This window comes from Mus caroli, unplaced genomic scaffold, assembly GCF_978045245.1.
Source record: "Mus caroli unplaced genomic scaffold, Mus_caroli_1 scaffold_9, whole genome shotgun sequence".
Lineage (NCBI taxonomy): Eukaryota > Metazoa > Chordata > Mammalia > Rodentia > Muridae > Mus > Mus caroli.
This window is the reverse complement of record NW_028227264.1, coordinates 106375208-106391523: the sequence shown is the minus strand read 5'-3', so window position 1 is coordinate 106391523 and position 16316 is coordinate 106375208. Positions and strand designations below refer to the sequence as shown.

Here is a 16316-nt window from a genome sequence, read left to right as displayed (position 1 = left end):
TTAGTTTTCATGACACTCATACAAATAACATTTACATTTTTATGGAAATAACATAACTTATATGATCCCTCTGAAATTATGATTTCTGCATTACCAAAACTTAAACATTATATATGTACAATACACAGTGGAGGAAGCTGAAAAAGGTCAAATATGTTGAAGCAGTCATTTCTCCTTTTTGGAAAAGCTGTCTAGTAAGTAGGGAGTCTATTTTTCAAAAATTTTTTTAAAAAATACGAAAAATATTTAAAGAAAGCAGAGAACTCAATAACAAAAAGACTAAAAAAAATATGGAGAAATCTTCAAAAGATGCAGAAAGGCATTTCTTAAAATAAAAGTTATATATGACCAGATTTATGAAAATAGTTTCAACATTAGAAATCATCAAGGGAGGTACAAAATAAAACCACAATGAAATATTATCTCATGATTATTCTAATGCCTGGTATACAAATGTTAGAGGACAGCACATGTTGGCAAGAATTTACATTAAGTGAATATAAAATATACAGCCATTATGGAATACGATAAGGTATCAATTTAAGAAAAATAGAATTGCATGTAATCTAGTGAGCTCACTGTTCAGTAAATATCCAAAGGAGTATTTTACTAGGCCATCTCTACCTTGTTATTCCATGTAGTATTTTTCATAATACTCAACATATGACATCAAAGTGCTTCCTAACTGATCGGATGGGTAGAGAAAATGTGGTTATATGCTAATATAATACTGACTCTACAACAAAGAACCTTTCCCTTTTATGTACCTTGATTGAACTTGGAAGAGATTATAAATATAATGAACTAGAAAATTGATAACAACATAATCTTGGTTATATGAAGAATTTCATGTGTATGCAAAGTCAAACAAAGGTAACAAAGTATAATAGAGTGATAGGATAAAAATTCAGAGAGAAAGGAAGGCTCATTAGAAAAAGAATACATTAATCAAAAAATGCAATGTTTCAGTTAGATGGAAGGAGCATGCTTTAGTGATCGATTGCATACGTGAGTAACAGTTAAAACTTACAAGTGAATTGGAAATGACAAAGGGAATAAATACAAAGCAAGAAAGGAAGGGAGGGAAGAAGAAAAAAACAGCAGAAGGAAGGATGGATAGATTAGAGAAATGAAGAGGAGAGAAGAAATATGGGAAGGACGAAGAGCAAGGAAATGAGAAATTTTGTCCCTTAGATGCTAAGTTCAAGTTCTGCGTCTAGAGAACAGAGACTGTGGAGGAGATGATGGTTTTCAGAAAGAGAGAGATCCCAACCAAGCAGAAACAGGAAGGTCTGGGAAGAGCAAAGCAGCACAGCTTGTTCCCTAGGATGCTCCCTTACAGCATGGGTTTGTTCCAACCCTCCATAAATTAAGACGCATTTGAATAAAAATGTAAATGCATCCTCCTCACATGTGCAATTTTGTTCCTAAGGAGCATCACTAAAACCAGAAAATAACCCCTTTTAAAACCCAACTGTCAGGCTCTCCCTGCCCATTGGCTACCTGAGTGGATCTGCATCTGAGGCATGATTTACATACACACTGCCTCACAAGTCTCTGTGCCTCTACAGCTACAATTTAACAATTAAAAAAATATAAGGTTTCAACTCTTGTGACACATGCATATACCTTTTTAAAAGCAGTGCTTTTTGTTGGTAAAGGTCTGTATTTTTCTCAGTTCCAAGATGCTTGTTTTAAAAATTTAAAACCCTTTAAAACTATCATAGCTACTACACACCTAGCAAATGGTACTTGCCTCCCCTGAAATTCATCTCTCAATTGCTCTTTTGTTTTCTTTTTTTAAAATTAGGTATTTATTTCATTTACTTTTCCAATGCTATCCCAAAAGTCCCCCACACGCTCCACCACCCACTCCTCCACCCACCCATTCCCACTTCTTGGCCCTGGCATTCCCCTATACTGAGGCATATAAAGTTTGCACCACCAATGGGCCTCTCTTTCAAATGATGGCCAACTAGGCCATCTTCTGATACATATGCAACTAGAGACACGAGCTCCAGAGGGCGGGGGGGGGGGGAGGGGGGTTGGGGTACTGGTTAGCTCATAATGTTGTTCCACCTATAGGATTGCAGATCCCTTTAGCTCCTTGGGTACTTTCTCTAGCTCCTCCATTGGGGGCCCTGCGATCCATCCAATAGCTGACTGTGAGCATCAACTTCTGTGTTTGCTAGGCCCCGGCATAGTCTCACAAGAGACAGCTATATCTGAGTCCTTTGAGAAAAATCTTGCTAGTGTATGCAATGGCGTCAGCGTTTGGAAGCTGATTATGGGATGGATCCCTGTATATGGCAGTTTCTAGATGGTCCATCCTTTAGTCTCAGCTCCAAACTTTGTCTCTGTAACTCCTTCAATAGGTGTTTTGTTCCCAATTCTAAGAAGGGGCAAAGTGTCCACAATTTGGTCTTTGTTCTTCTTGAGTTTCCTGTGATTTGCAAATTGTATCTTATACCTTGGGTATTCTAAGTTTCTGGACTAATATCCACTTATCAGTGAGTACATATTGTGTGAGTTCTTTTGTGATTGGGTTACCTCACTCAGGATGATGCCCTCCAGGTCCATCCATTTGCCTAGGAATTTCATAAATTCATTCTTTTTAATAACTGAGTAGTACTCCATTGTGTAAATGTACCACATTTTCTGTATCCATTCCTCTGTTGAGGGGCATCTGGGTTCTTTCCAGCTTCTGGCTATTATAAATAAGGCTGCTATGAACATAGTGGAGCATGTGTCCTTCTTACCGGTTGGAAAATCTTCTGGATATATGCCCAGGAGAGGTGTTGCGGGGTCATCCAATAGTACTATGTCCAATTTTCTGAGGAACTGCCAGAATGATTTCCAGAGTGGTTGTACAAGCTTGCAATCCCACAAGCAATGGAGGAGTGTTCCTCTTTCTCCACATCCTCGTCAGCATCTGCTGTCACCTGAATTTTTGAACTTAGACATTCTGACTGGTGTGAGGTGGAATCTCAGGGTTGTTTTGATTTGCATTTCCCTGATGATTAAGGATGTTGAACATTTTTTCAGGTGCTTCTCAGCCATTCGGTATTCCTCAGGTGAGAATTCTTTGTTTAGCTCTGAGCCCCATTTTTTAATGGGGCTATTTGATTTTCTGGAATCCACCTTCTTGAGCTCTTTATATATATTGGATATTAGTCCTCAATTGCTCTTTAGTGTTCTCTTCTCAGTTGTTGTTCAGGTAGTTGCATAATGCAAGAGGTCACAGTTGCCTACCTTTCTTTCTTTCTTCCTTTCTTTCTTCCTTTCTTTCTTTCTTTCTTTCTTTCTTTCTTTCTTTCTTTCTTTCTTTCTTTTTTTTCTCTTTCTTTCTTTCTTTCTTTCTTTGACTATTTTCTTTATTTACATTTCAAATGTTACCCCCTTTCCCAGTTCCCCCTCTGATACACCCTATTCCCTCCCCATCTCCCTGCTTCTATGAGGGTGCCCCCCCACTCACCCAATCCCTCTTCCCCACCCTCGAATTCCTCTACACTGGGGCATCAAGCCTTCACAAGAGCAAGGGCCTTTCCTCTCACTGATGCCCAACAAGCCCATCCTCTGCTACATATGTGGCTGGAGCCATGGGTCCCTCCATGTGTATTTTTTGGTTAGTGGTTTAAAGAAAAGACTGAAGGAGCTGAAGGGATTTGCAACCCCATAGGAATAACAAGAGTATCAACCAAACAGGACCCCCCCCCCCCGAGGGACTAAGCACACCTTCTTCTATAAACTTTTCCTGGATAGTCCATCCTTTCGTCTTAGCTCCAAATTTTGTCTCTGTAACTCCTTTCATAGGTATTTTGTTCCCTGTTCTAAGGAGGAATGAAATATCTACCCGTTGGTCTTCCCTCTTCTTGATTTTCTTGTGTTTTGCAAATTGTATTTTGGGTATTCTAAGTTTCCGGGCTAATATCCACTTATCAGTGAGTGCATATCTAATGACTTCTTTTGTGTTTGGGTTACCTCACTAAGGATGATATCCCCCAGATACATCCATTTGCTCAAGAATTTCATAAATTCATTGGTTTTAATAGCTGTGTAAATGTACTACATTTTCTGTATCCATTTCTCTGTTGAGGGACATCTGGGTTCTTTCCAGCTTCTGACTATTATAAATAAGGCTGCTATGAATATAGTGGAGCATGTGTTCTTATTACCAGTTGGAATATCTTCTGGGTATATGCCCAGGAGAGGTAGTGCTGGATCTTCCGGTAGTATTATGTCCAATTTTCTGAGGAACCTCCAGACTGACTTCCAGAATAGTTGTAAAAGCTTGCAATCCCACAAGCAATGGAGGAGTGTTCCTCTTTCTCCACATCTTCGCCAGCATCTGCTGTCACCTGAATTTTTGATCTTAGCCATTTTGACTGGTATGAGGTGGAATCTCAAGGTTGTTTGATTTGCATTTCCCTGATGATTAAGGATGTTGAACATTTTTTCAGGTGCTTCTCAGCCATTCAGTATTCCTCAGTTGAGAATTCTTTGTTTAGCTCTGTACCCCATTTTTAATAGAGTTATTTGATTTTCTGGAGTCCAGCTTCTTGATTTCTTTGTATATATTGGATATTAGTCCCCTATCAGATTTTGGATTGGTAAAAATCCTTATGTGTATTGTAAATTAATAAAGTTGCTTTTTAAAAACACTTTTCAAATCTGTAAAATGATTCAAACCTACTTTTATAATAGGAAAATTCTATTTAGAATCAAGGAATCCTTAAGACCTTTGGCAAGCTAGGACTTACATAATTGTCTTCATTCCATATCACTGTGATAAAACACTCTAACAAAAGAAACTTGGGAAGGAAAGGGTTTGTATCATCTTGAACTTCCAGGTTATGTTCAATAATCAAGAGAAGTCAAGGCAGAAACTCAAGTAAGGCAGAAACATGGAAGGAGAAATTCAAGTGGAGAAATGCTCCAAATGGCTTGTTATGTCTGCCTTCTACAGCTTTCTAGAACTTCCAGGCTTAAGGTAGCACTGCAGATGTGTGTGTGTGTGTGTGTGTGTGTGTGTGTGTGTGTGTGTGTATGTGTGTGTGTGTGTGTATAAAAATCAGTATGTTATATAGATATGATATATAAGTATATAGAATATATATGATCAGTTATGTGTGTGTTCATAAACATATGTATGTAAATAATATAGATGTATCTCAATTATGTGCATATTTTGAGTATTTATTTCCACAAAATGGTTGTAATTTTCTAATTAGAAAAAATTTATTATTGCAATTCTGTGCACCTGAAGTCCATTAAAATCTTGTTTAATACAGCAAGCTTTATTAGGTTTAAGATGAGATAATTTTAAATATATATAAACAGTAATCAGGCAACTAAAATAACACACTTTTAAAATGTTAACCTTTAAATTCATTAAGCAGCAGAAATGCATTGCATCGCTTGGACACACCTGCGAAATTTAGAGCAGTATGTGAAAATCTGCTGGGGTGATCTGCCAATTTACCTTTACCTGAAGTGTTTGTGAAACTTCTCTGTTTATAAATATACAAGCTGTTTTAAAATGCTATGCTATGGATGAAACCAGGGGATGCTACTTAAATACCATATCCCCCAAATTGCAGCTCGGGCCCAAGGTTCTTTTAAAAAATACATTGAATTCAGATTACTCGTATATTTAAATATTAGCTATTTATTTACTGCCGATGGGAAAGAATAGTTGGAGTCTTTCCTTAACACTAATACATTTAAGAGTTAATATATATTTTCTGTTATAAGAATATTCTCAACATGTACACCTACACAAAAGCTAGTGTTTCACTTTACTATATTTCAAATAGATTATCATTCTCCCTTACTGTTCTTACTTCTTACTATTTACTGATCTTTCTAAAAGAAAATAGAAATATGAAAGTAGAGGAGTAGGTGATTGAAATTGATCTTCCTATTAAATAAATTCTTATAGTAGAGGCATAAATACTATTAAAATTTACTAACACATACAGAATAACCAATAAACAGTTCCATCCCATTTTTACAAGTAACTCTGGCATTTAATAGTTAGCAATGTATTGCCGATTACACTGCCAAGAAGTTACTATGACATTTCCAGATATTCCCATACATCATCAGGCTTTTCTAGACTAGGAAAAATTATATAAAGTAGGAGAAACTTTTAAAAATCTATATATCTCTGTGAGCAAAAGAATGTATAAATAAAGGTATCTAGAGCTATAAAATAAATAACACAGATTCATACAGGAAATATTGATAGGCATAAAAATAATAAGAAGAATAATAAAAATGTAGGTGGTTGATGTACGCTTAGCATAAATCAATACTGCATTAATATAAAGAATATTTCTGAATGAAATATTAAATATACTATTCAACAATCCAACACAAATATGAGTGAATGACATGAATAAATTCTATCCTAAGCATTAGTACAAGGAGAGATTTTGGAAGGATTCAGGCAGTGGAGTGACCTACAAACACAACTGTTTCTTCCTAGGGATCATGAAGGTTCATGTAATATGCTAAATTCTTGAGCTTCCATTTACATCCAAGTCATCAAATAAGAATGTATACTGATTACAATAGCTATATGAGCTGCCTTCCCCCAAAAATAGTCGTAAGGATTCTATCTCCAAGTGTGGGTTCAAAACAATATTTCTATGTTGCTCAAATTCCTTAAGTTCTCATCACATGATAGCCACAACTATTATAAGTGAATGACATAACTTAGTTATTTAATGTCTAATAATTATACCAGATGTAGACTGTAAACGATGCACAAAGAGCAAGTAGTTTGGTTGACACTTTAAAACATCACAAGATAAAGTCTTCACACTCGATATTTTGGTTCTAGTATCTGCTTTCAAAAGCTGTGTTTCTCCTGCCTGAATCCTACTATTTCTGTTCATTCTTTCTTTCTTTTCCTTATTTACTAACTCAATAAACCGCCAAAATTCCAACTCTATTTATTTGTATTATTCCAGATACAAAGGAAAGTCCTTAGATGAGCAAAACTCTTGTTTGACAATAACATAATGTGTGCTTAACTGAGTATGAATACAAGCAAACCATGTAACCAAATATGTGCAAGGAACCTGGAATAATTTACTGAATACAGATACAAAGGCTTTAAGGTTATAAGTCATAACTTAGTTGAACTTTAGGACTGTCTACAATATTTTTTTTACATTTTCTTATTCTGCCTTCTTTTCTTTTTATTTCAAATATTAGAAATGTTCACTAATTTCAAATGTATCCAACATATACCATGTTGTATTTGTTGTTTGAGGTTCTCTACCACAGAACCAAGAGTTGTTGTTTCCAGTTCTGCATTGTCTCCTTAAGTCTATTTTAAAGCACTAAAGATGTGCATTTTTGCATTTTTATAAATATAGAGATTAAGAGATCAAAAACAACTTTTCATTCAGTGTCTGTGAATTTGAACACTTTGGAGAACTGAATCAGAAAATATCAATGCACTCCATTCTGAATGATACAAAATGGTGCGATTTTCTATGCAGTTGTTTTACAATTTTTTTTAGGTATTGATAATATTTAGATGGCACTAAGAATCAAAGACCAATGTGATGGTTGTGCTTTATTGGTGGTTATATATTATTAGCCACTAAGTATAAAAATAGCACAACAGGAAAATGAAATAATAAGATCATTGAGAAACTAAGAGTAATAAAATGATAGCCCTCCAAAATATTTTCTTTAACTTAGCATCAATTAGTTATCTTTAAATGTTTCAAATTAAAAGTCCTCTATCATTCTTAATATTAATATGACCAGTGATGTTTGTTGATAAGCATAAAATACACTTTTTCTTATGCCACTCTTATTTATTTGTTAGTTTTAAGTGACTGAGTTTAGTTATTGTTACCAATTTATACATGAGTGGTGGGGTCATCCACTGAACAAAGGGAATCTACCAGTTGCCAATAAATCTAAAAACTCTCCTTCCTTGAGAGCCATCAAATGTCAGTAAGTTCTCCTCTCCTAAAGGTGAAGCCTTAAAATCCTGTTCTTTCATTTCTAAAATTTTCAGTAGCAGGATTTTGTGCATGTCTTTTGTAGGTAACCACAGATGTTATGTATTTGATTTTTTTATGGCAGCCAACAACAACAGCAACAACAAAATAATATCTCCTAGCTCTCTTGGCCATCTTCCATCTCTTGTATTCTCAATCCCCTCTTCCCCCACACTGTTGGAAGCAGAAATCCTCCTGCCTCTGCTTCCCAAGTGCTGTGATTAAAGGCGTGAGCCACCACTGCTGACCGCAATGAAAAGCCTATTTACCCAAGGTCAGCAGCAACAGAAATATGGAAATAAACATAAATATTTATGGGCTACTTTGACAACATGAAGAGATTCAGAAAAGTATCATCAATAGATCTTCCCTTGGGCCTTTGACATGTTTACAGTAGGAGACGTGAAGTTTCTTCTTTGAACCAGGTCTCTCAAATTTAATTAAGAGAATGACTGGCTCCCCTTATTAACAGCTTTGCCAGTGTTGCCTCTGTGAATTCATCAGTCTTACCATGTAAGTCAGCTTTGTAGCATGCAGGGCCCCGTGCTGATAAGACCATTGATGACTTTGTTTTTCTGGAAACTACAAAGCACCTTCTAGCATACTGAAAGCTAGCCAGCAGCGAAGGCTCCCTGCTCAGTTCAAGGTTCATTTATCCTTTTAACTAAAGTGAGTTGTAAGATTAGAAATACTGTTTTACATTTAGTTTATGTTGAACAACTAAAAGCAAAGGCTCTTAGCATCACTTGGGTACTTCTCAGAAAACTTGGACCCCCAAATTATAGGCAGTTCTCTGTGCTCCGCACTGAGAATTGCATGTAATAACCAATGTTGCCTGGGAATTGAGCTAGCTCTCTCTCTCTCTCTCTCTCTCTCTCTCTCTCTCTCTCTCTCTCTCTATCTCTCTCTCTCTCTCTGTGTGTGTGTGTGTGTATGTGTGTGTATGTACATTTTTAAAAACATTTATTCTCTTTTTGAGAGCTAGAACATGGGGCTGGGAAGGTGAAGAGCTGTTAGAAGATCTGGGAACAGTTAAGGCCGAAGGAAAAATATGATAAAAATATAAAAAGTATTAAAAAGAAAAATGTGTAATATCCCCATTAGACTATTTATGAGTGAGAATGAAAGTAAATTTAACAACAAAACTAAACTGTATTATAAATACACAATGTTGCTGAACTTTAAATAGAAAAAATTATATTGAGTGATGTCACTCAGACACACGAAGATGAACAACACAGTATGAGAGTCAGAGTTTCAAAATAAATTTTACCTATTTATAAAAATTAGAATATTTTACATTTTTTCCAAATTTAAAACCAAGAGTTGGTTTCTATTAGTTTGTTTTTGTTTGTATTGTTCCTTCTAAAGAATTGTAGTGTACTTAACCTCTTTTATTCTCATAATATTTAAACTACCATGTAAGTAAGTAAACTCACTGCATTTAATACATTTGGATTGGTAGAACTATGGTATATTATAGCAGTTTAAATCAAACATAACTAAGGAATTACTGTTCATCATTTTTATGATTAATGTTCATAACTATTAGAAGTTAAAATTAGTAGACGTATCCTATATTATATCATGAAATAAACATCTTAAGTGATTTACATGAAATAGACACCTATAACTTTTTCAAATCTTGTATATAGTTTGCAAGGATGAAGATGAGAAATGACTAGAATTAATATTTTCTTATTTTATTTATGACTTTTGTTTAGAAAGTCACTAACAAAATTTCAGAAGTGACTCTATGCTAAACTAAGAACTAAAGCAAAGCAGTGGGTTCTATTTTCTCAAATGTATCATTATTGGTTGTTTAGATGTGTACAAATTGCCCCCAAATGGGTTATATCAACAGATCAACTAGGTTCCTGTCAGACTTGCTATTATTAGGATCAATGAGTTCATTTTCATTTTGCTAAGTACAAAGACACTTTTCCCATCTGTGTCTTAACTGGGTTGAAACAATCCTATGTGTGAAGGACTGATGACAAATGTAAAAAAATATAAAACATGAACTAAAGAGAAGAAAGTTTATCTTTCATCTGTATAAAATATTATTCCCATCAGGGAAATGTGCATATGATTAAAATACAAATATAAAATTATGTATTCATAGAAACATGATTTAGCATCAGAATAACTGCCAATGAAATCAGCTACATTGTCTTGGGCAAAGGCAAGCACTTCATTTATTTCTTAGCTAGATATATAGCCCACAGTAGAGTAAGTAATGATCTGTTAGGGATTTGAGGTACCAGCACGTGAGTGTACGTATTGGACCTTAGCTAAAGTTGGAGAGTCATACATACAATAATCAAGCCTTTGGAATGCTGCTGCCTTGTGAACTCAGTTCTGCATTAAAAAACTATACTCAGGAGAAGTTTCAAGGACTTTGTAATACTCTCACATAAAATCAGGATCAACTCTAGAAAAAAATATGTATGGGTAATTCTGAAAACAAGAACACATTTACTATCTTGAAGAAATGTGAAGAAAGTTCTGATGAAAACTTTTCTGTGAAGAAAAGTAAAATAAGTTGTGGGTATTGAACACATTGGTCCACACAGGTCATTTTGTCTCAGTCATATTATCTGAAAAGAAAACGACCTAGGTCTACTTACTGAAGAATGGAAAAGCGACAGATATACATTAACCTGTCATTCAGATTATTTAAAATAATGTAATTAAAATTCCAAGCCTAAAACCCTTTCAACCTTTTCCATTGCAAAAAGAATAAAGTGAACTCTACCAGGGACTATTAGAATTTTGTTACCCACACTGTTTGAATCAGCCATTGCTACAAGCTTTCTTGTACACTAGTATCAAGTTGTTTTGATATTCTTCCATCCCTAGACTATAACAAAGACATGTCATCCATTCTTAAAACATTTGCATACCAAGTGTTTACTCTAAATTCACTCTAAGTTTTTTAAATGTCTAATGCCTTATCTTTTTCTTAAACTCCAATATAATATCTATTTAATGGCCAATACCATTTGATTTCACATTTTATCAGGTTTTCAATGACTCTTGCATGAATATTGTTCAGCCTAAGTTTTTTGCCAAATTTATCATGAGGATATGACTTTTGAATTTTTACCATTACCATTCTACCTATCTATATCTCTTAGTTTACTAAGAGACTAGAGCCAAAAAAAAGGGAAGCAGACAGCATGGAAATTTTAAACATGACTGTCTCAAAGAGCAACATGGGTATTACTGTAGTAATTTGCAGATTAACTCCATCACTCTGAAACAGTAGAAAATAAATTCTGTTGAGCGTAGTTTAAGGGAGATAACCAGTAGGCTTCTGGAATTTTGTTACATGAAAAGATTCTTGTAAATACACTAAACCTAAGGTCACAGAGAAACCTTTAAAATTCCTTCATCTAATCTTATTTCCTTGCTTCTTCTTCTTCTTTCTTTTCTTTCTTTTCTTTACTTTTGTTCTATAAATGTTGACAATAATTATAGGGCACTCTTGAGTATTAAAGTCCATTTTTGAGGGTACTTCCCATGAGACTATTTTGTTAACTCAGTCAACTGAATTCTCATAGTGCTATTACAAAATATCCCCAAATGGCTAGTAATCTACCCTGTTTATGTAATTTAAGTGATTTTTTATTACTCTGAACAGGAGGTTATCACACATTCACCAAACTAAATTCTGTTTTCCTATGCTTAGATAGATTTAAAAAGCAACGATTAAATTATAAACCTATTATAATTTCTTGTTCAATGGTCATGCTATGAAAATAAGACTAGAAATGGATAGCAAGCAATGCTTTTATGTGTAATTACCCAATCAGTATTCAAGAAAGTACTCTTCAGGCTTTCCTACAGTCTGATAATGGAGATATTTTCTTTATTGAGGATCAACTTACTAACACAATTGACCCATTTTCATGTTGACACACAAATATCACCTTTATTGTTCATCCCCAAGATCAGACATTGATATAAACACCAGGATAAGCCATTCTACAAACTGTAAAAGGTCCACAGTCTTAAAAAAAATCCTGACACTTTAAAAATTTAGTCTCTTTAGACAAAAATCCCTAGTCCTTTTTAAAGTCCAAAGTCTCTCACTGTAGGCTCCTATAAAATTCATAGTAAATTATTTCAAAAAGGAAGAATGAAGGCATGGTCACAATTAGATATAAATAAAACCAGGAGTCAACAGTATAAATCACTCAGTGTCCAATACCAGGGATTCAGTCACAATTTCCTGGGCTCCTCCAAGGAGGGTTCACTTCTCTGACCCTGCCCTTTGCAACATAGGTAGCTTTTTTTTTTTTTTTTTCAGTCTGGGGCCAGTTTTACCTCATACTTGTCACTGTTCTTGGTAGTTATCTCCTGGTGGTGGCCTCTCCAAAATGCTGAGGTCTTCTACTGCAACTCTGCCATTCTTTCACAAATATCTTTGCCTGGCTGCTCTTCATGTTACAAAGCCTCAACTTTCTCCATGACCCCTTCTTTTCTGGATTCCCCCACTTCTCCTACTTTATGTTTACCAATGCCCCACAGGGCCAAGCCTCAGCTGGCCCCTTCATGTCTCCAAAACCAGTAACACCAAGGAGACTCTTACACATGACCAAGTTTGGCTGCCAAAACAAGACACAAACTTGGCCATCTCAGAGACATAGCTTTTGTGTACTGACTAGAAAATTTCACCCCAATAATTCTGGTCTCTGTTTAATCACTGCTAATTTCTCAGCTTCAGATAACCAGCACACATTGTCACAGCAAAGTACAAAGGTTTTACTTTAGTATGTCTGGTCTCTTGATGATCACAGCTGATGTTTATCTCTATCTAGCCAGACAGCACTGATACTTCACACAAAAGCTCTGTGGAGTCTTTGCTGCCCTCTGATGCTTTACAAGCCAGGCCTCTGTTGTCTGTATTGCTCTCCACATTCTTATCTTCTAAGTTCCCACAGAACATCTCACCAAGCTTTGAAAGGTCAATGGCTTTTCTCTTTCAAAGTTCCAAGCCCTTCCATAATCTTTCCCAAAACACATGGTTGTGTCTGTCACAGCAGTACCCCACTATCCTGGTACAGTTTCTTTCCTAGTTAAGGTTAATATTGCTGTGCTAAACAACATGATCAAGATGAGTTGCATACAAAAGGGTTTCTTTGACTTAGATATCCACATCTTAGTCAATCAGTAAAGGAAGTCAGCAGAGTAACTCAAGCAGGGCTGGATGCTGAAGGCAGGAGCGAATGCACAGGCTATTAGGGACGTTAGCACTTACTGGCTTGCTAAACATGGCTTTCCAGGCTTTTGTTTGTTTGTATTTCTGTTACTGCCACCTCGCCTCTCCTGCAGCTGCCCTCACATTTTCACTCTCATTAGGAAATAACAGGCTTCTAAGAAATAACAACCAAACATGACAAAGTTAGACACGGTACCCCAATAAGAGGAAAGAGTCCCAAGAACAGGCAAAGGAGTCAAAGTATGACCCATTGTTAAGTCAGCAATCCCATAAAAATACTAAGCTAATAGATGTAATATATATCTAGAAGACCTGGTGCAGATCTGTGTAGGTCCCATGTCAGTCGTTCTAAGCTCATATGAGCCTTGCTTAGTTAATTTTGTGAATCTTGTTTTCATAGTGTCCTACATCCCCTCTGACTCTTACCATCTTTCTGCCTCAGGATTTCCTGAGCTTAGAGTGGAGGGATTTGATGATGAACGCCAAGTTAGACTCTCTCTGTATAATGTCTGTCATTCTTCTTTCTTACAGAACACAGGACAAACGGCCAAGGAATGGCACCAACCACAATGGCTTGGGACCATTGTCACAATCACTAATTAAGAAAATGCCTCATAGGTTTGCCTACAGCCTGACCTTAAGGAGGATCTCTTGTTTCAGATGATTTTAGCTTCTTTCAAGTTGACATAAAGTTATCTAGCATAAGGCTCATACTGAAGGTTATTGAAGTGGTTTTATAAACCATGGTTATACACTGTGAATCTCAATCACATGGAACTATCTCTTCAACTGTCAAAAAATTAAAAAAATGAATATATAATCACAATGTTTAAAAAGTTTTATTTATATTCCTGCCAAAAGAATGAACAGAAGTACAAAGGTTTTGAAGTCACCAGTTTCTCAGCTTCTTCCATATGTATACCTGGAGCTATAAGGTCAGTTATTTGTAGTCATAATGTTTTTGTATACTGTGTGTAAAGTTTATGCTTGGATTATTCAAATGCTGATTTTCTGTCCTTATATCTCATTTCAACCTGGACAGGGCATTGTAATACTTATACTTATCTCCTGTCTCAAGTTGTGTAAACAATTCTTAGCCTCATCAATAAATGTTGATCACCCAATGCCTGGAGAGAATAGAGAATAGGCATGACAACCACCAGCCAGAGAAAGGAGATGTGTGAGAGAGAGAGAGAGAGAGAGAGAGAGAGAGAGAGAGAGAGAGAGAGAGAGAGAGAGAGATTGATTCAAATCAGCGAGGGAGGAGGATGGAGAAATAGGAGCCATGAGGAAGGGGTCCCGAAGCAGATCATAGAAACACACTTGAAGCCCAAAGAGCCAGGTCAATAATAACTATACAAATATCATGGGATGTGCCTGGGAGGTAGCCAGATTAGCATAGAAAGTTAAGGTAAATCATTTAACTGCTCAGCTATTGAGGTGCAGTTTTAAATGAATCTTGTTTATGTGCATGGATATTGGGGAGTAACATAAGGTAAAGAAATGCAGTCACCAGATTAACTTATTGCTACATTTATATTAAAGATATTACATCTAGAGTTAGTGACAAAATCCAATTATATAGAATTATTCTTCCTATTTCAGAAAATGCAACCTGTGAATTAATCTGATAAAAACTATCTATAGTTTAGCAGAAAAATCATGGAGCTGTGTGCTGTCTAATAATGAGAAATAATGAGTAAGTCTTATGAATTATGAATAATATATCATGAGACAACATTGTCACACAAGAAATACAGCTTAGTTACACACCAGTAGCTGATATGCTCACTACGTATTATAGCTGGCATATATCATCATTTATGCAATCTCTCATTAATTGGGGCATCATTTTGCTGCTGCTAACAGCAAATGCATGCAGATACATGTGTATGTGTATATATGTATGTTAAAAATAGACAAGCATTTAAGTTATTTATTCCTGAAAACTTATTTCTTGTATTTCTTCTATTTGAAGTCCAGTAGCACAAATGTTGTTATATATTTTTGCTATTATAGATACTTAAGTAAAGATTATTATATACATTCAATTTTCATAACCAACTCTATGTGACTCTATAATTTTTGAAGAAAGGTCTATTATTTCCAATAACATCAGGTAAACAAATCAATGATGGCAAATTTTATGTTCCTCTCCTTAATGTTCTTCTAAATACAAATACCTTGTTCTAAAAAGAATATGTGGTACACTTACTGACTTTACTGAAGAATGGGTAAAAGTTTTTTTTTTACTTTAATCTCATATATAGCTTGTGAAATTGTCATAAATCATTTATTATTAATATTCAGCTTAAGATTTCACTTAAACACATGGAATATTTCTAAATGGTGGTTTCAAATAAAGAGCTGTCCAGTTGCCAACAATCAGATACGAAGGACACCCCTGGAAACTCATCTGAGAAACTGAGTGTCCTTGACACTTGAAGGAAGACTGGAATTCCCATTCATCGGCTCTAACAGCATCAGTGAGGAAGTGCCTACTGTAAAATTCAGTCGGAATTTAATGCTATTTGCTGTCATTCTGTCACTACTTTCTTAATCTCTGGGTTTTAGAACCTCTTGGCACTTGCAATTACACCAGTTTAGCTATCTGATTCATGTGGTCCTAAGGAGCTTAATGTCCAAAAATATAACAGGTTACAGCAAACTAGTAGATTCTCTTGAGTTTTAAGCCTAGTTTATGCAAATATTTAAGTAATTTTTGTCTAATTTAAGACCCACTTATAATTTATATTCCCTGTCTTATGCTAGAATCACAGGAACCATCTTTTGATGGTGGCCAAATAGACCACTGATATCCTTTTCCTGCATCTAAACTATATTGCAAAGAAAAACAGCTTCTTTCTAAAGGTGAATGAATGATTGGATGGATGAATGAATGAAACTGGATAGAGATCAATGACTTCCTGTATTTGATTTCACAATATTATCAGAAGTATGAATAAGATTATTGAGAAAAGAAAAAGAAATTAATTTCTAAATCAAAAAGATCACCAAGAGCATTTTTATTAACACACTATATAAAATAACACTTATAAACT

The 16316-nt window shown here is 35.3% G+C and overlaps 1 protein-coding gene across 29 annotated transcripts in view; it reads right to left on the bottom strand.

Annotated features, from left to right (window-relative positions):
• The window catches only part of Ppfia2 (PPFI scaffold protein A2), a 459906-nt gene that overhangs the window by 109006 nt on the left and 334584 nt on the right, over positions 1 to 16316 (bottom strand). The window lies entirely within an intron of this gene.